The sequence below is a fragment of the Aedes albopictus genome, chromosome 2 (genome assembly GCF_035046485.1).
Source record: "Aedes albopictus strain Foshan chromosome 2, AalbF5, whole genome shotgun sequence".
Classification (NCBI taxonomy): Eukaryota; Metazoa; Arthropoda; class Insecta; order Diptera; family Culicidae; genus Aedes; species Aedes albopictus.
In genome coordinates, this window is record NC_085137.1 from 55138598 (window position 1) to 55163597 (window position 25000).

The 25000-nt window shown below is 41.1% G+C and overlaps 3 long non-coding RNA genes across 3 annotated transcripts in view; all 3 read left to right on the forward strand.

Annotated features, from left to right (window-relative positions):
* Positions 1 to 25000, forward strand: part of LOC134288922 (uncharacterized) — a 399892-nt gene that overhangs the window by 323165 nt on the left and 51727 nt on the right. The window lies entirely within an intron of this gene.
* On the forward strand, positions 9306 to 10302 carry LOC134288921 (uncharacterized). The gene is made up of 2 exons (XR_009998175.1): positions 9306 to 9961; positions 10038 to 10302. It is a non-coding gene; the product is annotated as an uncharacterized LOC134288921 (long non-coding RNA).
* LOC134287604 (uncharacterized) lies at positions 18397 to 19639 on the forward strand. The gene is made up of 2 exons (XR_009997399.1): positions 18397 to 19298; positions 19375 to 19639. It is a non-coding gene; the product is annotated as an uncharacterized LOC134287604 (long non-coding RNA).

Sequence of the window (25000 nt, forward strand, 5' to 3'; positions counted from 1 at the left end):
GTATGTTCCCCTTACTGCGCTAACCGGAGCAATGGTCCAGTGGACCTTGTGTTTCACTGAGACAATCGGCTGCCCTTCTTTAGTCTCACTTGAGGCTAAATAAGGGCGGGATTATGGAGATGTTGTTAAGTAGTTTAAATTTTCACCTATATGGTTTCGCATTATGCGATTTACACAGTGTATTCTGCGTATCCTCGCCTTTGGCGTTTTCCAATCGATACCGATCTGGTTTTATTGTTGCTGTTCTTTGTTGTGCTGTTGTTGCGAAGAGTTTAATTTTGCCTAGTTTGGGTAGTGGCTACGGTTAGCATAAAAGAACAGCGACATTCAATCTTTGCAGACTTATGCAAAATGGTTCAGCCCAAGTGGCCTTGGTCCAAGAACCTTACTTCCGTAAGGGGAATTTCTATCTAGGAAACCTTGTGAACCCGGTGTTTGCTACTTTCAGTAAACATGAAATGGCAAACTCACGTGTCATGCCTCGAGCCTGTGTGCTTGTCAACAACGCAATAGTTGCTACACTCATCTCTGAACTAACCACCAGAGATGTATGTGCTATCACAATCGATGTATCTGTTGGAAACCTCAACAGGAAATATGTTTATTGTTCGGTTTATTTACCGCATGATGGACCATCCCCTACGGATGCTTTCAAACAAGTCATCACATACTGTACTTCAAAAGGCCTTCCGCTAATTGTTGGCAGTGATGCTAATGCTCACCATATCATCTGGGGCAGCTCAGACATTAACTTGAGAGGCTCCAGTTTGATGGAGTACTTAAGTAGTACGGATCTTGCATTACTTAACATAGGCAACCGCCCAACCTTCATGGTATCTGCTAGAGAGGAAGTGTTAGATATAACGCTTTGCTCTAGTAGAATTAGTCACGAGCTGACCAATTGGCTTGTGTCAGATGAAGAATCTTTATCTGACCATTGCTACATCTTTTTTGAATATATAAATGTTACTTAGCAAACATTGCGTTTCAGGAATCCCCGGTCAACAAACTGGGATCTTTTTACTGATTTGGTTGCGGCCAAATTTCATGGATACTCACCACCCATTGACACTGCAAGTGATTTGGATGATGCCGTCGATACTACAACGACCTTCATCATGGAAGCTTTTGAAGAAGCATGCCCTCTACGGTCTGTGAAGATCACAAGAGGAACCCCTTGGTGGAACTCTGATCTGGCGAAACTCAGGAAACAATGTAGAAAGAGTTGGAACAGACGGCGTTCTGCTGGTTCGGGGGGTTTCAGGTCAGCTCGCAAGGCCTACAGGAGAGCTCTCCGGTCTGCTGAACGGTCCGGCTGGAAAAACCTTTGTACAAATGTTTCCAGTTTGAGTGAAATCAGTCGGTTAAATAAAATCCTTGCGAAATCTAAGGATTTCCGAGTGAACGAACTTCGTTTGCCAAATGGCGTTCTGACTTCCTCTGATGAGGAAGTTCTGGAATGCTTATTCAGCACACACTTCCCTGGATGTGTGGATATTACATCTTCAGATGAACCTGATGTCTTTTCTTGTAGTTACGATTCCCTGGCTTTGGCTCGGAGTATTGTAACTATAGAATCGATTGAGTGGGCACTTAATAGCTTTGCTCCTTTTCAATCTCCTGGGGCAGATGGGATTTATCCTATTTTACTTTAGGAGGGATTTGATCATTTCAATCATGTTATGAAAAAAATACTTGGTTGCAGTTTTGCTACAGGGTATATTCCCAAATCCTGGCGGGATATTACTGTGAAGTTTATTCCGAAAGTGGGTCGTGCGTCGTATGAAGAAGCAAAGAGTTTCAGACCTATCAGTTTGACCTCTTTTCTTCTGAAATGCTTAGAACACATTGTGGATCATCACATCCGTGATGTTCATCTGGCCAACGTGCCTCTTCATGTGAACCAACATGCCTACCAATCTGGTAAGTTCACTGTGACTCTTTTATACAAGGTTGTTTACGATATCGAGAGAGCATTCGCTCAAAAGCAGTCTTGTCTGGGTGTTTTCTTAGATATCGAGGGTGCCTTTGACAACGTGCCTTTCGATGCCATATTGGAAGACGCACGGAGTCATGGTATATCTCCAATGATTTCCAATTGGATTCACCAAATGCTCAAAAACCGATATCTCTTCTCGACATTGCGTCTAGCAGGGATTAGGAAATTGAGTGTTTGTGGATGCCCCCAAGGGGGAGTTTTGTCACCGCTTTTGTGGAATCTCGTAGCAGATACGCTATTGAGGCAACTCAATAATAGCAGTTTCCCTACTTATGGTTTTGCCGATGACTACCTAGCAATGTTAGTTGGTATGTGTATAACCACCCTTTTCGACCTGATGCAAAGCGCCCTTCAGGTAGTTGAGGGTTGGTTTCGCCAATATGGCCTTTCGGTTAATCCGAGTAAAACATCTATTGTTCTTTTTAAGGAAAGGTGAAATCAATGTGACTGAACATGTAAAGTACGTTGGAGTTATTCTTGATTCCAAGCTTTCCTGGACACCTCACATTGAGTTCAGGATCAAGAAAGCTTGTATGGCTTTCGAGCAATGCCGGCGAACCTTTGGTACAACTTGGGGTCTAAAACCCAAGTATATCAAATGGATCTACACAACTGTTGTTCGGCCAATATTGGCTTATGGATGTCTTGTGTGGTGGCAAAAGCGAAATGAGAACGGTCCAATCAAAGTTAGGCCATCTCCAAAGGATGTGCTTAATGGCGATGTCTGGAGCGTTCCCTTCAACTCCCACGGCAGCGCTTGAAGTTCTCTTTGACGTTGCTGCACTACATATTCATCTCAAACAAGAAGCACTTTCTTGCACTTACCGTCTACGGGTACTCGGTCTACTAGAGGAAACTCCTGTGAACCACCCATCAACACACCTCGTTGTTTCCACTTTTGGTGAATTGGGACAAAATTGTCCTTGCTCCAAGTGATCTTACAATTTAGGGGGTTAGAAGCAAAGGGGTGGAAGTGACAAAAACCCACTTTCGAGTAAATGAGGTTTGAAGTTTTTGACCAATTTTTCATCCCATACAAAATGTATGGAGTTATGAATTCAACCCAATTTTCTCTGATTTATTGTAATTTTTCCAATCATCGTAGAAACAATCTGAAAATAGTTCCGGAAAGCTTGAAATCTGAAGAATTTTATGATATGCTCAGCTCAAAATCAACAAAATGGTCACTTACACCCCTCTGATTCTGGGCCCCTCAATTTCTTGTAATTTTCCATATAGGACATTTTCCACGAAATTCCCTTCCCGGGAAGAGTGGACATCTGGATATCTGGAGAGAAGTATTTCAGACGGCATCGTATGTTACACTGATGGCTCCCTTCTGGAAGGTCGAGCAGGTGCCGGTGTTTATTCTCGAGAGCTAAGGCTGCATCAGTCTTATTCACTTGGTAGACACTGCACCGTTTTTCAGGAAGAAAACTTTGCTCTTATGTGCGGAGTGCAATCAGCACTTCAGCACCACGTAATGGGCAAAGTAATATACTTCTGTTCAGATAGCCAGGCTGATATTAAAGCACTTGCTTCGGCTAACTGTAGGTCGAAGGTAGTTATCGCTTGTCGAACTCAAATCGTGGAGCTGAAATCAGCAAACGCTGTTCACCTTGTATGGGTACCTGGCCATTCTTCCATCGCTGGAAATGAATTGGCTGATGAGTTAGCTCGCACTGGAGCATCACATGACTTCATTGGCCCTGAGCCAGCTATTCCGATATCGAAATGTTGGGTGAAGCTTCAGATTCACACCTGGCGTTATCACATGGCGAATATTCAGCAAGCTGATTCATTTGCCTGTAATAGCTGTCAATCCGATTATGGAACTTCGTATCATTTGATATGTAACTGTCCAGTTTTCGCGCAACTGCGTTTCCGAGTATTCAGTAAACATTTATTAAGTGAAACTGACTTCAGAAACCTGAATCTTCAGGATATTCTGTTGTTCTTAACCCGCTGTGGTAAAGAGCTATAGGCTCTCTTTCGCTTTATGCGTTATTACAGTGCCCTTTTCAGGGCGCTGTTTAAACCCATTGTGGTACGCTTATGCGTTAGTATCCTCTTCCAGGGTACTTTTCCTATTTCCCTACCTGTCCTTATCCCCATTCCTATCTTTATTTCCTTCCTTTTCCCTCAGGTAGATGATGAAATAGGCTATTATTTTGGCGATGGCACAAATGTCCCAAATGGAGGATAACGTGCCCCTGGAGCCGGCCTTCTGATACCTGATAAGTGAAAATTCTGAAAGAATTTGTGGAATCCTTATAAAAATCTCATGATACATCTCTTAAGAAGTTTTTGTGTAAGTTCCTGAGAAAAATCCTTCAAGCGTTTCTGAAGGAATCCCTAGAAGGTATTCTTATAGAAATCCCCGAAAGTATTCCTAGAACATCAGCAAGAATTTCTGGATAATTGCCACTACAAATTCTAGAGGAATTTCCAATAGGAATTCTTGAAGAAATCTCAAGAAGATTTGCAAAGAATGAAGTTGATTGTTGGTGAACTCGACTGTTCTTTAAAATATCATGACAACTGAAAGGAAATACAAAAATATGGGTCACAATATGCGGTATTCTTTAAAAAGTTGGTTGAAATCATCAATACAGTTTATTTTATTTGATAAACAAAGTGTATTTATAATTTCTGAAACAGTCTATAGAAGTAGGATCGTTACTGAAATCACCCCAATTTTTTTTTTTATAGGTTACAGATTTACCGAAGTGTTGGTCTATTGTTTGATAGTACACTGAAATAAATTTTGTTGTTGTTTCCACCGAATCCATGGTAAAATTAAGAACTGTACCAACAATTTTCAACCGAATGCAAAATTCTGTTAATTGTACTGAAATAATGTCAATATTACCATGCGTGAAGTACCATTGACTAAAAACATTCTTGATGTTACTATTTTGACATTGTATTTTTGACCATGTTTATCTAAGACGCGCAACATTCAAGTCTACATGGTCGAAATTACTATGCCCAAATAGTAGAACCAAGAATGTTTTTAGTCAACAGTAATACACGCATGGTAATATTGACAATGTTTCAGTACAATTAACAGAATTTTGCATTCGGTTGAAAATTGTTGGTACAGTTCTTAATTCTACCATGGATTCGGTGGAAACGACAACAAAATTTATTTCAGTGTAGCTTTGATGCGGATTTGTTGCCATCTTGGATTTAACTTGATTTATCGACTGTTGAAATTCACACAATTTTTGGATTGGCATGCAAAATTGTACATATTGATCTGAGGAGCATTTGATTCCAACCCCCTGCAGCATACCAGGCCCATTCAACACACGACATAGGAACACTTCCTTCGAAATTTGGCCACTGTCGTCGCCCGTACTGATAGGGGGAGAAAATTCTGTCACATGGTTGTGTACTCCATCGGTACACACACACGCTCTTCCAGTTAGCTCTCTCATTACCACCCATTTCGCTCTCGGTTAGCCCGCGCTCCCGCTCCAGTAGGGTTGTGCTGTCGTCACGTGCGCTTGATTGAAACGGAAGAACCGAACGAACGAATTCAGCGAGCTCGTTCTCGTTTAGGGACCGAGGGACGACGACGATGACGACGACGACGATGATGATAGCGCGATGGCACACAGGAAACACAGGAAATATGCAGCACAGCATCCCTTCCCGGTTTTGTGGGTTCGCATGTTTCAGTTAATTTTTTTCGCATTTCGTGTAGTTGTGGGCAGTGTTGCCACATTTTTATCTGTACCGGAGGCTCAAAAATCTTTTTAATCTGTACCAGACATTCTAAAAATCTGTACCCAAAATCTGTACCAAATTTGTACCATATTTGATTTAAAATCGATAAGAATACCCAAAAAAGAGTATTAAATCCATGCTTAACTATGAACAACAGTTATTTTGAGTATATTGTTACCATTTTTTGAACTTTAAAAACAAAAATATCAGTATTAAAAATGTTCTAAATTAGAATTTTAATGATTTTTTCCCAATTTAAAAAAATCTGTACCATTCTGTACCATTTGCTGAAAATCTGTAATCTGTACCGTACAGAATCTGTACCAAAAAGACGAAAAAAATCTGTACTTTTCCAGAATAATCTGTACCTGTGGCAACACTGGTTGTGGGTAAAGTGGACAAATCGTGAAAATAAACTTCGTGTCTTCGTGCTTGTAGTTGCAAACATCGAGAATTTGTACGCAGATTTGAACTTCCTCTTGAATCGGTGTTTATCGCGCGCGCGGGACGAGTGTTGTTATGCATTACAACCACTATGACTGACTATAGGTACTATTGAACTGACTGTTTTGTTTGTTTTGGGGTGCGGCGCACTTTGCAGCCCATGGATGATGAATGATGATGGGTCAAATGCAGGGGCGAAAATTCGGTCGGACCGGAAATTGTGCTAGATTGAATTTATGAACCTGTTCGCGTCGCACAATTGGTTGCGTGAGACATTTCCATTGCAGTTGATAAATCATTTGCGTCGTTTCGAGCGGATCAAGCCTTGGTCGAGCTTGAAGCATATTGAACACTACATGTGTTGTGGGGAACTACTTCGACATTAAAATGTGCACACGTAGTAGTTGTGAGAAATACTCCTTATGCTAACGTTTATTATATTATGACGTGTAGGCACTGCCATATACGAGAGCAGATTAAATCCTCCCGGAGAATAAGAATTTCGAGAGAAAAAATCTTCCGAAAAGATTCCGAACGATTATGGATAGCGGGAAAATATGGTAGATTAAAAAAGTCGACAATGATTTACCGGAATAACTGGCCACAGGGAATCTGCTGTACAGGGCACCATGCAATACCTTTCGTTCTGGACCATTTAGAAGGATTCTGTCTTCGGCTAAGTTGCTTAGAAGACTAAGAGTTTTTACATGAAAAAAAGAATATCGTTCAAGAAATACTTACTTCGTGGTGCTAGGAGTTACGAGTTTAGTTTAGACATCCTACAGCTCACGTTCTGGCTAACTTAGAACGATTCGATCTTCGACTAAATGCTTAGAAGACTAAGCGCTTTCACATAGAAACAATTTAGTTGGAGAATCACTCACAACGTGGCACTAGTGTTCTTACCCGAGCAGAGGAGAATAGCAAATTGATAACAACAGAATCACATAGCCTGTTTTTATATCATAATTTGTTATTGTTAACTTATAAAAATATATCTTTTTAATAACATGTTTTGTTGGGCAATCTTATTTTGTTATATTCAAGTTTTTAGGAAATATATCCACAAGATAACATTTCAATAATATATTTTGTTGTAGAACATCTTTAGTTATTATTCTGCTATAGATAATATACAAATATGTGATGGAGAATAACACAGCAGTAACAAGTTCACAAATTTCCTGTTATTAAGTTGTAATTGATCCAACAAAACATGTTATTTAATTATTCTTCTAGGAACATTTTTTTGATATGATATTTGTTATTTTGCCGCTTATGGCAGACAAGTTCATAACATAATATGTTATGCTAATAACATCAAAAATACTGATTCCATTATACAGTTAAGGTACACCGGGGCAAGTTGAAACGGGTGGGGCAAGATGAAACACGAAGTTTTGAAATAGATTTCAATACAATTAGGAATTTTTTCCTTCTCTAAAAGATTGTTTGAATAAAAAACTATGTGTTATGGCGATCTAACTGTTTATCATTATTAGAAAACATCATGTTAACCCGCTGTTTCATCTTACCCCACCCGTTTCAACTTGCCCCGGTGTACCTTATAAGGCCAAAATAACATATTTTATTATGCTGTTGATATTTTCTTCTGCTCGGGTAGGAGCTTCCAATTTAGTTTAAATGTCGAACATCTTTCGTTCTGGGCCATTTAGAAGGATACTGACTTCAGCAAAGTTGCTAATAAGATTGCATACTTTCTCATAGAAAACAATTTTGTTCAAGATTGACTCACTACGTGGCGCAAGTGATTCTCAAGGGGTAGTAGATGCTCATCCCTAGACAACCAATTTACAGATTAGCACCAAAACTTCGTAGTTTTTGGGGGAGAAAGACTGTACTAATTACTGACAACCTTTACTTCCTCACAGAGCCAATAGGCATGCTAATAAGTCTTCAAGTTATCTAAATCAACCAGGCTGCAAGTGTTATTGGTACACTGACTTTCTGTAGTGACTTCAGCAGTCCCTGTCCAACATAGAACAGATGCGGTGAGTATTGATAGACTATTTTCTAGCTGAATTGGCCAGTTCAACATGTCTAATGGTATGATCCATCAACTTTCTTGAGCTGTAGAAGTTGATAGGCAAGCTGTGGTCTTCGATAATATGGGAAATTTCTTAGATTAAGCGTTCAACGTAGTTCGAGTTCTTATATCCATCTAGAGTTTACGAAATGCTTCCGTATTTGGATTGTCTGTTGCCCATAATCGAAATATCTGCCCTTTAAACTCTTAAAGTGACAGAACGGTCCAAAAAATTTTAAAAATCGAGATCTCAGTAGTTTTTTAAACTGACATCCCCCTGCACCCTTCCCCATTTTCAAAATAGGTGGCTATTAAAGATCCTTACGAAGATCCTTGACGTCTGGATTACTTCGGTGATCACGTCCAATAAACCCAGATCACCTAAAGGCCTCCAAGACGTTATGAAATTTAAGTCATATGCTCTGTAAGTGCCTGAATGTAATCAATGCAATAAATGTGTGGAACAATGGATCACTGAAGCCGACTTTTCCTCTACTCACCACATCAAAACAAAAGCGCCACCGTATATGGACGATAACACAGTGACAGCAGTCGAGCTACGTCAAACACACAAGGCTACGGTGGCGCAATCTGTTCATTTCATAGCGGCCGTTTTAGTTATTTTAGTGATCCATTGCAAAATACTCTTAGAGCCTTGGATATAAGTGGGCAGCTTTTTTGGTTTGTTTGGATGTTGTAGGATGTCCAAACCAGAGATGCCATATATACAGATTTATCTATATTATACAGATTTTTGAGTATCCGTACAGATTTAATTTTATATGAAATACAGATTTTTGAGTTGAAGGTGCTATTTTATTTTTGTATGGGATACAGATTTTTCACCCAAATTTGTATGGGATATAGAGTTTTGAAAAGAGTAATACAGATTTTTCAAAAAAATCATCTGGCATCCCTGGTCCAAACTATCCTGGAGTTAAGACTTACACGATCAACAGGATCTACCATAGCTCCAATTCAATATGACTTTGCGACTTTTGACCGGTATATTCAGAGATACTGTAACGTAGTTACAAAAGGTCAACAAAAATATAATTTTTATGCAAACCTAATCGCCAAGTAAGATATTTTTCAATTTCAAAACATGGGACCAGCGAGGGTTATCGATTACCTTTTAGTAACTCGAGAGCCCCTGGTGGTGGGATTTAGAACCACCAATTTAAACCTATCCTGCAGCAAACTTACTGGGAGGATCTCATCACTAAAACTAATGACGATTAGCCTCATCAGTTCATACGAGAACTGAAATGTTGTTTTTGCCAAAAAAATACAATAGATGACTATTGAAAAGAGGGCGTCGCGTAGGTCTAGCATTGTTAAGTCATCCGATGATCTAGCATTCTCAAATCGATCGGTGAGCAAGTTAGATGTGACCAAACAGTTAATAGAAAAAAGTGTAATCTACTCCATAGTGATTGAAGATCGAACGAAAGTTTGTGTAAGCATATAGTGTAAACCTGAAAACAGAAATCAATTGAACATACATTATTATTACAGTTTTTGAGAGCATAACGTGGAATTTTTAAAAATCTGAAGTAGGCCCTGTTGCGAAAAGTTTTCAGTAAGACGTTGTGAGTAACCTAGAACAATATGTGAAGGAGTAGAAAATTATTGAATTCGTTCTTATTTTTCAACAATTCTCGCAGATAGAAAAACCTTTGAAATAAGCGTAAAAACTGAAAAACTGTAGTATCGAATACTCCCACGAGGCACAGGTAATAAGTGATTATGAGGTTATTGTGACTGTGTTATTGTGTTAATGCGAACGTTTGTTATATTTTCTCCTTGAAGGACACTGCTATCCTTCAAGCGAAGGTGCTAGTGTAGGGTGTAGGGGATAGCGACCAGCCACGCTGTCTCTAGGGACGAGTCAGAAGCTCGGCGACTTGTAGGCTCGCCTCGTCGTCCGCGCCAGTATTCGACCCTCGCGCACCCTGGGCCGAAGGAATCCACGCCTTCCGGAGGAATTCGGACGCTACTAACCGAATATCGCTCCATCGGTCTCGAAGGGAGATTCACACCACGTGAGCGCATTGGCACCGCCCATCACCACCCCGCTTGTCGAACCCCATCGATCGGTGTTAGCAACACGAGAACGGCTCGTAGCCACGAGTGATAAGCACGGATGGTGGTGTTATAGCCCGTCATCGTAGTTCGACTGACAGCATCCCCGGTCGAGCGATCGGACTGCTCGAATTACTTCGCTAGCCGAGAGCCGAACCCTCTCCGACCCGGCATCACGAGTGAGCATAGAGACGGTACCGCGCACGGTGTCACGTGTACGGATCGACCGGTAGTCCACCGGAGTGACGGCGACATCACAAGGATACAGCCAGGACCCTCACGGCTGCAAGCAGGTCAGATCGTTTTGGTTTTTTTTGCATATGATGATCGTTCGCATTGAACACCCATAGACCCATTTTTGGTCGAAGAAGCGTGCACGCATTAGGGAATAAGAGATAACTAGAGTGTAAGATTTTATTGCCCCCTACCTCATTATAAGATGTTTTCACCCTGAATAGATTTAGAACCGTTTTATGGCACATATTAGTAAATTAATCGAATGAGGAGAGAAAACTTGATCATTGGTTCAGTTGGTTTTCGTCAGAGATTTGCCCCATCGTTCGTTGGTTCTGGGTATGCGATTTGAACAGTTAACTGTTGCACGGTAGGTTCGGAATTGATCTTAACTTGTGACAAGGACTCGCCTTGAAGAGTCTGGCCGGGATACTCAAGCTGATCCACATGCAAGCCGATTGGAAGTGCTTGCTTGGCGCTTAAGTGGATGCGGTGATACCAATCTGACCTCGTAACACGAAACCGTTACATTTTGGCGCCCAACGTGGGGCCTTTGGAAAAATTAGGGCGAAAGATCCAATTTGGATCTCTAGATGCGAATTGCGACAAATTTTGATTTTTAGTTGCGAATCTCAATAATAGGGCGATTAGTATCAAATAGGTTTTGTTTCCATTCAATTTCGATTTTTCTAAGAATCATTATTTAAGGGTCTATACTCACATGAACTCTTAAAAGTAGGTTATTTGCAATCGGGTTCGAACTCGTTAGCGTCGGTCGGTTGAACTTACCTAAAATAGTAAACAATATCAATAGGCGGTAAGAAATTTTGAAGGGCTGATCTGTTTATTCTCTTATTATAATTAGTTTTTTTGAATTGAACAACCTTTATTACCTTTAGTATTTGATAATTGTTACGGAATCTTTGAATTTTGAACTGACCTGTCTGAAAATAATTAACGATGGCTTACTCCCTCAACCATGTTGGGGCGGGATCCTACATCAACCCGAACGATTTGTTACCAGATGAAGTGCAATACGAACTGGAAATACGAAATATTAACATGACTAATGCTCCACTTGAAGAACAAAGAGGAGAATTGAGGAAATTACAATTGGAAGAGCTGCGTGGTTCCAGCACTGTAAGGACCAATAAGACGATCGAAGACGAGCTCTCGGTCATCCAAGTGAAACTGATCATGATCAGGCAAGACCTAGAAGTTCAAGGGGGGAAGCAAATGTTAATTTCGCGCTTGCGTCATATACGCTTGAGAGTGAATCGATTGAATGCGATTAACGATCGGCAAACTGCTTTAAAACAAGAGTTGCTCGATGAGATTGAGTTCCTCTTTGAGACGTTTGGTAACCCTGATGACAGAACTCCCGTTAGGGCTACTGCTCCCAACGAACGAGTAATCCCACCACGACACACCGGAGCCATTCCTAGGAACCCGGCGCTGGAATTCCCACCCCCCAGGTCTGAAGAAGATGGAGCAGTTTCCTTGACAATTTTGAGAGAAAACAGGGCAGGCGGTCCAACGGACCCAAGTAGTGGGATGAGACGGCCTAGAGTCGGGTTCATGTCAGACTCTATTCGAAAGTCAAACTTGAATGACAATGCAACTGTGAATCAATCGGTTCGATCGAGTGAATCGTTTAATCACTTGTTTCAAGGCACCCACACATTACCACCGACTTCGACCTTACTCCCAGGACTCATGAATACTTTACCACCTCCACCTGCGAATTTACTACCACCTTTAGTTCCACCTCCATCAACACGGCCACCAACACCAACCTCGCTACCCGCACCACCTCCGTCACAGTCCCATCGTCTAGCTCGAAACCCATCGCCAGTCAGACAGCAGAGTCCTGCTACGCCAAATCTTGGGGATACCACGGTTCTTAGAGCCGAAGTGAGTCAAATCGTGCAAGATGTGCTAGGGCCGTTATTGGAGAGTATGTTGGGCCGTATTGCTCAAGGAAGGCAGGAAATGCCGAGAAGAGCCGAGCCTCCTCCAGTTGTCGAAACCACAGCAAGAGGGAGAGACCCCAATCAACAAATGTACGCCACTGCGAACTACGAAAATCCAGGACAAAGATATCCATATCTCGAAAGGGAGCCTCAACAACCGCCACCACATCCTGGACTTGGTTATCATCGTGTAGAAAACCGAACTTCCACCCCAATTCAAATAACTCACCGAGCAGAACCTCGACCCCAGTCAGTAGCGGATGATCTTCGAAATAATGTTCATGTCCCAGCGCGTTCGGGGGAACAACCAAATTACGACAGAAACAATCAGAATAAAGTGCCCATTAATAAATGGCCAATAAGGTTTAGTGGAGAACCGAAGGGAATGTCAGTTGAGGAATTTTTGAAGAGAGTTGACGTTTTGGCGCGAAACAATCAGGTTTCCGAAATAGAACTTTTGAGTAAGGCAAATTTTCTGTTTCGCCCGGAATCGCCAGCGGAGATATGGTATTATACGTTCAGCCAAAAATTTACCACTTGGCAGACGTTGAAATATTATTTGCGATTGCGATTCGAAGTGCCAAACAAGGATAAGGTGATCGAGCGAGAGATCCGCGAGCGGAAACAGATGTCCAACGAGACGTTCGTTACGTTTATGGGAGAGATTGAGCGTCTGTGCCAGCAATTGTCGAAACCCATGAACTCGAGAACGAAAATAGGTATCTTGGTTGATAATATGCGCGATTGGTATCGACCCCATCTCGCCTTTATCGATATCGAAAGTATCGACATGGAGACGTTATGTAACCTCTGTTACGAATTAGATAAGTCGGTCTATCGATCGTACGCCCAAAGACCTCGGCAATATCCTGTACATTGCATGGATGAGGGAAGCTGGGACGACGAATCTGGTCAAGAAGACCCAGAAGTTAATGCGATAACCCGAGGGAAACTCCGAGAACAAAAGGGAATTACTGAGAAAAAGGAAACGCCTAAAGATACAGCTATCAACACAGAAACCCCAATATTGTGTTGGAATTGCAGACAGTTTGGGCATTATTGGAGAGACTGTTCAAGAAGCAAAAGGTTGTTTTGCCACATTTGCGGCCAGCCTGAGGTAGTTGCTATGAACTGCCCAAGTAATCACCGAGGGCCTCAAGCAGGAGCAAAAAACGATTATACGGAAGGGAATTAGGGAGTAACCCTTCCAATCATTCGGATTCAACTCCCCCTCGACAACTTTTCCAAAAGTACCCCCAAATTATGACTATTCAAACAAAGGAGAATAAATGTCCATACCTTACGGTATCGATTTTTGGTACGAAGATTAAAGGACTTTTAGACTCTGGAGCCGCCGCCAGTATTGTTAGCGATACAGATTTACTGACTAAACATAACTTCCTGATGGAGCCCACCAACATTCAAATAAGAACTGCCGATGGAACTCCACATGAATGCGTCACCCTCGTTTTTATTCCTTATACGTTCAAGGGAATAACGAAGGTAATACCCACATTACATGTCCCGAATTTGGCCAAGAAACTGATTCTCGGAAACGATTTCTGGAAGATGTTCAAAATTACACCCGCATGTGGAGAGAACGGGATTCTTACACGACTGGAGACCAATTGCGTCACCAGTAGTCCAATGAGTTTAAACTGTGTAGAACAATATTTTGACGAGGGTGTTGAAATAAATTTGATCCTCGAGAAAACTTCGGATATCGTTAAACCCAGGGAGGTCGAAGACGCCAGTTTAGATTTACCATCGGTAGAATCACCTAAACCTACTAAATCGTCAGAGATACCTACCGAACACGACCTTAACCCAGAAGAACGAAACCAGCTTATGCAAATCATCGAAACTTTAAAAGGAAACGGGACGTTGGGTAGAACATCCGTTCTGCAACATAGGATAGAAATTCTGGAAGGAGAGAAGCCCAAGAAACCGCCGAGGTATCGGTGGTCTCCAGCGATTGAGAGGGAAATGGAAAAGGAGATCCAACGAATGAAAGAACTCGACGTAATTGAGGAATCTACCGCGGATTGGTGTAATCCTCTTTTGCCAGTGAAAAAGTCCTCGGGTGAATGGAGATTGTGTCTGGACTGCCGCCGAATTAATGAGGTCACGAAAAAGGAGGCATATCCCTTCCCGGACATGCAGGTGATTCTCGGACGAATCGAAAAGGCGCGATACTTTTCGATTATTGACCTCTCAAAAGCCTACTGGCAGATTCCGTTGGCACCAGAGAGTCGAGATTTAACGTCTTTCCGAGCAGGTAAATCCTTATACCGGTTTAAGGTCATGCCTTTTGGATTAACTGGTGCTCCGGTGACACAAACCAAGTTAATGAACCGAGTACTCGGGTACGACCTTGAACCTCAGGTTTTCGTGTACTTAGACGACATTGTGGTCACGTCTCAAACCCTCCAGGAACACTTCCGTCTTTTACGAACAATAGCAGAGCGGCTAAGAGCAGCAAATCTATCGATAAGCGTCGAGAAATCCCGGTTTTGCCAAAAAAGGATCTCCTACCTAGGATATATACTATCAGAGGAAGGATTGTCAGTGGATAGTGAAAAGCTCCAGCCTATTTTGAACTATCCGTCGCCTAAGACGTTAAAAGATGTCCGGAGGCTTATGGGAATGGTGGGGTTTTACAAACAATTTATTCCCAATTACTCCACACTCTTGGCCCCAGTCACCGATTTGTTGAAAAAGAACAAAACTAAACTAATCTGGACTGAAGAGGCGGAGCAAGCCTTAAGTGTTGTTAAAGGAATACTGACTTCCCCTCCAGTTTTGGCCAACCCTGACTTTGGTCAACAATTTGTGATAGAGTCGGATGCGTCAGCTGTTGCTGCCGGAGCAGTCTTGGTGCAATACTTTGAAGGAGTGCGAAGGCCAATTGCTTACTTCTCGCGCAAGTTTTCGGCAACGCAAAGAAAATATTCGGCGACGGAACGCGAGTGTTTGGCGGTGATACTGGCGATAGAGAAGTTCCGCCACTACGTGGAAGGCACTCAATTTCGAGTAGTGACGGACGCCCAGTCATTAAAATGGCTGAACAAGATTAGCGTGGAAGGAAATTCGGCCAGGTTGGCCCGATGGGCACTTAAGCTTCAACAACACGACCTAGTTTTGGAGTATAGGAAGGGCAAATTAAATGTAATTGCGGACGCCTTATCAAGATCGGTAGATGTAAATGCCATCGACCTAGACGTCGATTTGGAGCAACTGAAGCGCGGGGTCGAAGCCAAACCCGATCGTTACAAAGATTTTAAGGTCGTCAATGGCAGGGTGTACAAGTATGTCAACACGGGTCGATCAGCAGATCGTAGATACGAGTGGAAGCTCATTCCGTCCAGGGCTGAACGAATCCAGATCCTAAACGCTGAACATGGAATTGCTCATCTAGGATATCTAAAGACATTACGCCGGATACAGGAGAAATACTATTGGTCAGGGATGTCTTTAGAAGTTAAGCGATACTGTCGCGGATGCGATGTTTGTAAAATGTCCAAGCATCCAAACCAGCCTAAAATACCACCAATGGGTCGTCCCAAATTAGCGTCAATGCCGTGGCAGGTCATATCGGTTGACTATATGGGACCATTCCCACGATCTCGCTCAGGTAACACCTCACTCCTTGTCGTAACGGACCATTTTTCAAAGTTTGTCCTTATACAGCCGATGCGGGAGGCTAAAACTGATAGCCTAGTCAAATTTTTAGAATCCATGGTCTTTTTGCTCTTTGGGGTGCCTGAGGTCCTAATTTCCGACAACGGACCGCAATTTAAATCGGCCTTGTTCGACACGCTCATTAAAAAGTATCATATAAGTCATTGGAAAAACGCCAGTTACCATCCGGCCAACAATCCGACTGAAAGGGTCAACCGCGTGATTGTGGCCGCCATCAGATCCTATCTGAAGGGTGGAAATCAAAAATCGTGGGATGAAAATATGCAACAAATTGCAATGGCTATAAGGACGGCGGTACACGAGTCCACAAATTTTACTCCATTCTTTGTTAACTATGGTAGGAATTACATAGGTACAGGTCAGGACTATGCTAGGATCAGAGAAGCGGCAGGGGAAGTAGACTTCAATCCGAATAAATTTAATCAGGAAATGCAAGAGATTCACGAGCGGGTGCGGAGGAATTTAAAAAATGCGTATGAAAAGTACAGCAAGTATTACAACTTGCGGTCACGGGCGAAGATTCACGATTTCAAAATAGGTGATATCGTTTTAAAAAAGAACTATTTTTTGTCTAATAAAGCCAACAACTTTAATGCCAAATTAGCTAGCACATATTCTCCTGCCAGAATAATCGGAAAATTAGGAACGCATTGTTTTGAATTAGAAGACTTACAAGGTAACAAATTGGGAGTGTTTAGATCTGCTGATCTGCAACCCAAATAAACAAATTCTGTTCGAGCTATGACGGTGTCACTAGTAATTAGATGCACATAAACAATATACACTAAATACTCTTAGAGGCTTACCTTGTCTAACGTTGAGATGTCAGCTTCCTGTTTCCTCCGTTATTGACGCCAAGTAGACGAGTAGGGTAGATAGGTCCCCGTCATCCAGCTATGTACTAGAAACCATCGTTCCTCGGGAATCCAAAATACAGGCAGCAAATGCTCTGGTAGCCGGAAAACGCTCGGCCTTATTTCTTCGTATGCTGGGATTTTGATGTAGATAGCTTCAGTACGAAGGTCAGTTCAGGTTCCCCAAACTTTAGAATAATTTCTTCATCAAACTGTAGTTTCACTGGTTCAATATGCACATATTATTTCACCCATTCAGCACATAATTTGTTAAATTCACCACGATACAGTAGAGATCTTCTTATACCCACAGCAGTAAATCAACAAAATACCATTAGCACTTTCTTAGCAGATCAGCAATAAAACTTATACACACCTGACGATAAAGCCCACACGATATTTTTTTCTTTCACTTTCAACTTTATCAACTCTTTCAATTTCCGAACAAATTTTGTTAACTTTTCCCCAGGGGTCAACGACCCTCATACAAGCTCGGCTTTGCTCTGCTGCTGTGGGTGCCGCTATAACCATTTCACTAAAAAAATATTAAAAAACGAATCAGCCCAACATATTTAGCGATACATCCATTAATTTTTGACCTTGTAGTTTGCCAATTAGCAATAGATTTCCGTCGGAGTTCACTTCACTAGTTACATAATATTTTGCCTAATTTAGTAGTATTATAAACTCGATCGAAACACTTTTTCAAATTTTTCGCGACGAACCGCAACCATTTTGATCCGCGACCGGTAGGATGACTGACTGACAGCACGGAGAATAGTAAGAAATTGAGAGTCGAGAGTAAGAACGAGTGACGAGAGAAGGCTGTCAGTTTATATAGGTACCGTCGTGGGGTGGTATACCGGATCACCGACAGGTAGAGGAATGTTGAATAATGTAGAGAGGAGTTTATGGATGGATTTATTAGTTCAGGGAGAAATAATTTTTCGGATGGTTATCTGAAACAAGGAACCGAGTGTTCCAGTTCGGTACGTATCACCGCGATGTCTAGTCGAGTGGATACTTGACGAAGGGAGCTTCGAATCCCATTATTCGGTTTAGTCGTTTGTGGCAGATGGTAATCTGCGTATATCCAAGATCGGGATAATTTTGTCGGTAGAGAAAGCAAGAGTGTGAGTGATCCGCAATGCAAAGGAAAAGAATGGTTCTGCGAACAATCGAAAAGTGTTTCTTGTAATATAAGCTATAATACCTTTGTTCTCTAAAAGTTACGTTAAATTAAAATTCCTATTCCTAAAATCGTGTGTATAGTAGTTAGCTAAGCCTAAAATTTTTGTTCTGTGCGCAGTATCGGTTATATAGTAAATTTTGTTATGAAAAGAATACACTTCAACTTATTGTCAAAGCTAAGACAAGAAGCTTAGAAGTCCCGTTCGGAGAAGGTGAGTTATGCGTTTGTTTTTACTTTTGAGTTCCGCACAAAATTAAATAACAATCAAATGAAAATATATTTCTATTCTAAATATATTTTAGTTGAGATAGGGGGAAATGTAACGTAGTTACAAAAGGTCAACAAAAATATAATTTTTATCCAAACCTAATCGCCAAGTAAGATATTTTTCAATTTCAAAACATGGGACCAGCGAGGGTTATCGATTACCTTTTAGTAACTCGAGAGCCCCTGGTGGTGGGATTTAGAACCACCAATTTAAACCTATCCTGCAGCAAACTTACTGGGAGGATCTCATCACTAAAACTAATGACGATTAGCCTCATCAGTTCATACGAGAACTGAAATGTTGTTTTTGCCAAAAAAATACAATAGATGACTATTGAAAAGAGGGCGTCGCGTAGGTCTAGCATTGTTAAGTCATCCGATGATCTAGCATTCTCAAATCGATCGGTGAGCAAGTTAGATGTGACCAAACAGTTAATAGAAAAAAGTGTAATCTACTCCATAGTGATTGAAGATCGAACGAAAGTTTGTGTAAGCATATAGTGTAAACCTGAAAACAGAAATCAATTGAACATACATTATTATTACAGTTTTTGAGAGCATAACGTGGAATTTTTAAAAATCTGAAGTAGGCCCTGTTGCGAAAAGTTTTCAGTAAGACGTTGTGAGTAACCTAGAACAATATGTGAAGGAGTAGAAAATTATTGAATTCGTTCTTATTTTTCAACAATTCTCGCAGATAGAAAAACCTTTGAAATAAGCGTAAAAACTGAAAAACTGTAGTATCGAATACTCCCACGAGGCACAGGTAATAAGTGATTATGAGGTTATTGTGACTGTGTTATTGTGTTAATGCGAACGTTTGTTATATTTTCTCCTTGAAGGACACTGCTATCCTTCAAGCGAAGGTGCTAGTGTAGGGTGTAGGGGATAGCGACCAGCCACGCTGTCTCTAGGGACGAGTCAGAAGCTCGGCGACTTGTAGGCTCGCCTCGTCGTCCGCGCCAGTATTCGACCCTCGCGCACCCTGGGCCGAAGGAATCCACGCCTTCCGGAGGAATTCGGACGCTACTAACCGAATATCGCTCCATCGGTCTCGAAGGGAGATTCACACCACGTGAGCGCATTGGCACCGCCCATCACCACCCCGCTTGTCGAACCCCATCGATCGGTGTTAGCAACACGAGAACGGCTCGTAGCCACGAGTGATAAGCACGGATGGTGGTGTTATAGCCCGTCATCGTAGTTCGACTGACAGCATCCCCGGTCGAGCGATCGGACTGCTCGAATTACTTCGCTAGCCGAGAGCCGAACCCTCTCCGACCCGGCATCACGAGTGAGCATAGAGACGGTACCGCGCACGGTGTCACGTGTACGGATCGACCGGTAGTCCACCGGAGTGACGGCGACATCACAAGGATACAGCCAGGACCCTCACGGCTGCAAGCAGGTCAGATCGTTTTGGTTTTTTTTGCATATGATGATCGTTCGCATTGAACACCCATAGACCCATTTTTGGTCGAAGAAGCGTGCACGCATTAGGGAATAAGAGATAACTAGAGTGTAAGATTTTATTGCCCCCTACCTCATTATAAGATGTTTTCACCCTGAATAGATTTAGAACCGTTTTATGGCACATATTAGTAAATTAATCGAATGAGGAGAGAAAACTTGATCATTGGTTCAGTTGGTTTTCGTCAGAGATTTGCCCCATCGTTCGTTGGTTCTGGGTATGCGATTTGAACAGTTAACTGTTGCACGGTAGGTTCGGAATTGATCTTAACTTGTGACAAGGACTCGCCTTGAAGAGTCTGGCCGGGATACTCAAGCTGATCCACATGCAAGCCGATTGGAAGTGCTTGCTTGGCGCTTAAGTGGATGCAGTTGATACCAATCTGACCTCGTAACACGAAACCGTTACAATACTTCGTTTTTGACTGAGAAACACTTTTCATGGTTTAAGTACATTTCACGGTTTGCAAAATGTACTGTAGTTCAGGGCTTTAAAGATCTACAGAATGTGCCAAACTCACCATTGAATCTACGTTAGCGGCTGTCGTTCATGGTACTCTGAAATGTTACGAGAAAATCTTTCTGAGGTTGTACGACATTGTAAGGTGTGCAAAATTCTCTGGTGTTCAGGACTTTCAAGTTCTACAGAATCTACCTCAATCATCATCCAATCCACGTTTGCAGTTATTGTCCTCTGATATCCTTGATGATCCACAACCTAACAAGAAGCACTTTATTTGGTTGACGGACATTGTAAAGTATGCAACATTTTTTAAAGTTCAGGACTTTCAAGTACTACATAATCTACCACAATTGGGTTTTTTAGGGGTATCCGGATTATTTTTTAATCGGATTCTCCACCCAAAAATTAGTCGAAATCCAAAATTTCATTATTTTTGGAGTGCGAAACTATTTTTAAAATGCATTTTAAGTTTGTATGGGAGAATTTTTTTGTTCGGGTCGAACTGTCATTTTATCGATTGAACTGTCATTCTATTCACGAAATTAAAACTGTTTTGTTATTCTAACCATCAAAACAAAGCTATTGGAATCCAATAAAATCACGTTATAAGGTATGCACACAGCAAAATCTAGCCACCGCATTCTGGATAGAAATTTCTCTATTTTCAAAGAATCGTGGCAATCTCTGGCGCAAATGAAAGCTTATTGTGTAAGGAATCGAAAAATATTTACTTCGGGATATATTTTGACATTGTGTTTAAAATAGAGTCAAGGGAACAAGAAGTCCTCGAAAAGTTTTTGCACAAACGTGCTGAAAATCTGACAATGTACATTAAAGCGACCGTCCCCGCAGACCTAAGTTAGCTTTCAAGTATTCGGTTCTATACATCATTATAACCTGGAAAGGTTGCAGATCAACTTAAGAGTAAGAAAAAATCGAAGTTTGGCAAGAAATACATAGTTTGGTCAACAATATGAATTTGTGGTTTGAAAAACCGAACTTTTAGAAATACATGTTCAGCAAATCTTTTTTTCACTACGGGAAATGTCGGGAAAAATGGCTGGCACCCCTTATTCAAAAGCTTAGATATTGTGTATTGATTTGAATTGATTTTTGTCCCCTGTTTTTGGTGGAGAATGCTTGCGTTTGTATGCAGAAAACTATGTAGAAATTGTACTGCATTTTTCCAAAAAACGTAAAATCTCATACACTTCAAAACTCAACCCAATTGAAAAATATTGAGTAACCGTGAATTGGAACCTTCAAAAAATGTCAAGAACGACAGCTTTCATCGAAAAAAAAAAGATTGATTTTGACACAAAGGTGGTAAAAATTTCTTGGCATGCGGTCGAAGGTACTGTGCAAAACTTTACGGAAGGACTCAAGCTCAAAACTCGAGATGACGGATATAACAAGTCAAATCAGCAATGTCTTGATGTTGATTTAAAGTAAATTAATGCTTTTTTACGATGAATTGCTTTTGGTTTGGGAACAAGTTGGAATGAATTATTACTGCTTGATTTTCTTTGGCCAGATTTTGCTGTGCGCATACCTTACTCAGAAAAATTAGCTCTATCGATTAGGCTATAGAAAATAGCAATATTTTATTCACTAAACAACCCAATTACCACAATCGTAGAAATGGTTTACGGTCATTGTTATCCATGGTGCTCGCTTCGTAATGCCACGAAAAAATCATTATGAGGATGATGTAAGGTATGCAAAATGTTCTGGAGTTTAGTACTGTCAAGCTCTACAAAATCTACCTCAATCGCCATTCAATCTACGTTTGCAGCTTTTGTCCTCCTCCTCCAGTATCCATGGTGCTCCTCAACCCAACGAAACAGCCTTTTTGCGGTAGTCTGATATTGTAAATTTGCAAAATGTATGTCAAGTGGAATGGGATTAAGGATTCAAAGTTCTACAGAATCTACCTCAATCGCCATTCAATCTACGCTCGCTGCTTCAGAGTGATGTTCAGGGTGTTCCGGAACACAAGGAAAAGTCTTGACACTTGACACTGAAGAAGTCTGTAAGTCACAGACGAAATAGGCCTATCTGTCCGAAGATAAGCACAGTAGTAGAATTAAAAGGAATTTGCTCGTCCTTTCTAGTTTTCTTTAAAAGAGTTATTCATTTTTTATTTTCTTTTGCAAAAGTGAAGTATTAGTGAAGTGTTTTTAAATTAAACTAGAGTCTGAAGAAACTTCAATTAATCCACCTAGCGGTGATGCCGCGGTCGTGTCTTCAAATACCCATATCAACAAAACTCAAGTGACGTGTTGATAAACATCCCACTTGCATACGTTCAGCATAAATCCATTTCATAGCACCAGAAAACATATCGTTTATCTGGCTTTTGATGTTTGAGCCTTAAACTCTTAGAAAGAACCGCAATTTTAAACATTTTGGTTTTAAGCCACCATATTTGATATTCTGGTCGCCATTTTTTAGTTCAGACTTCTTCCCCATACCAAAGATACCTAATATTACATGCTTTTAGAGCCTAAAACTCTATTAAACAGACGCCATCTTGAATTTTGAGCTGTCATCTTGGATTTTAGACCACCATCTTGGATATTCTGGTCGCCATTTTTTTACTCCGGACATCTTCCCCAATCTCCATACCAAGTATACACATACTGCATGGTTTTAGAGTAAAAAACTCCATTGAACATTTTGAATTCGGAGTCGCCATCTTCGATTTAAGACCGCCATCTTGGATATTCTGGTCACCACTTTTGGGCTCCAGACATCTTCCCTACCAAAATTTAATATACCCATTTTACAAGGTTTTAGAGCTTAAAACTCTATTAAAAAACCGCCATCTTGAATTTGAAGCCTCCATCTTGGATTTTATGGTCTCCTATTTTAAACTCCGGATATCTTCCCCGTTTCAAATTCCTGCAGAACTCCTTAAAAATTTCCTGAGGAATGTCTAGAAGAATTTCTGAAGAAATCCAAGAGTTTCTGCAGAAATTTAAGGAAAAGAAATTCATGAAAGAATCCTTGGAGAAATACCAGCAGTAAGTTTTGGAACTTCCTCTCTAAAGGACTTCTGGTGGAATATCAATAGAAAATTCTGGAGGAAACTTCAGAGAAATCCATGGTGAAATCCCAATTAAGGTAAAATTCCACAATAAATCCTAGGAGGAATCCATAGAGATTCTTCGAAGGAAAAATCCGTGAATGAATGCCAGTAGACATGCTAGCGGGGATTTTCGGCTTCCATTCTCTATGTAATCACAAACGGATATCCGTTTATGATTACATAGCGACTGGAAGCCGAAAATCCCCGCTAGCATAATATCAATCACAGTCGATCCCCTTATACCTGTAGAAATTCCTGATGCAATCCCAACAAGAATTCCTGGAGCATTTTTTGTTAAAACTCCTCGGGAAGAATCTGAAGAAGAAATTTATGAAAATATCCCAGGAGAACTGAAGGAGTCCCAGACGAAATTCTAGGAGAAATACCCAGCAATACCAAGAGGAATTCATCGGTTGCGGGGTCATTTGGCCGAACGCCATGGAGCCAAAAGTGCTGATTCTAAAGAAGAGCCATTGATTTAAAGAAGGGCAAATATTGGCAGTTTCAACGCCATCTTATTCCCGAATATCAAAACTATAAATAATAGCCACAGACAAACAGACGACTCACTCTACTCACTTCTCATCGCTACCCTTTTTAACGGTTAATTCAAATATTCTGTAGTTCGCAAATCGCTCGGTCACGGCGCTCGCATCGTTTTTGCTCCTGTCTGACGTTTGCTCACTACCGCCACCTACTGAGTGGTTTGCGTAACACAGCCTGATTAGCAATGAGCGATTATGTTTCCGTGACGATGATTTTTATCGCAATTTGTCCCTAGTGGTACGTCTGTTTGTCTGTGGAATAGCCTATGATTATATGAAGGAAATACTTCTGATGATCATATTGACAGTTAGAGTGTCAAGAACATCCTCTGAATTCTTTTGATCATGATTTGGCCAAATGGCATTCGGCCGAACGACCTTTTCGGCCAGATGGCGTTCGACCAAACGACATTCGGCCAAATGGCCGGACACCGCAATCATCAAACTTGGAAGCTTTCGACTACTCGGAGTTTGTACTGGTAATCCATCATTGAACAAAATCTCTGGAGCATTTGCCCTTGGAAATTCTGGAGGATTCCCAGAAGTAATATCCGAAGGAATCCATCCAATACGTTCTTTGAATTTGATTTGCGTCTGTTTTCAAAGAATGCCGTATATCATTCGTTGCATCAAATTTTGCATGTATTTTTCGCTGAAACAAAATATAAAATTGTTTGGCCCTTTTTAAATATAATTCGAGATTTGTTTGTTACGTAATTTGTATATGATACCAAAATATATCAACTGCTGTTAAGATTGATTAGGAAATGGTAATGTCTAGTGTAAAACACTTTAGTGTTAAACATAATCGGACCAGAAAGCTAACAAAATCGGGTCAGCATAGTAGGGTCTGAGACCATTTCGGCAGGGGGACCTATTTTGGACACTTTCTACTATAA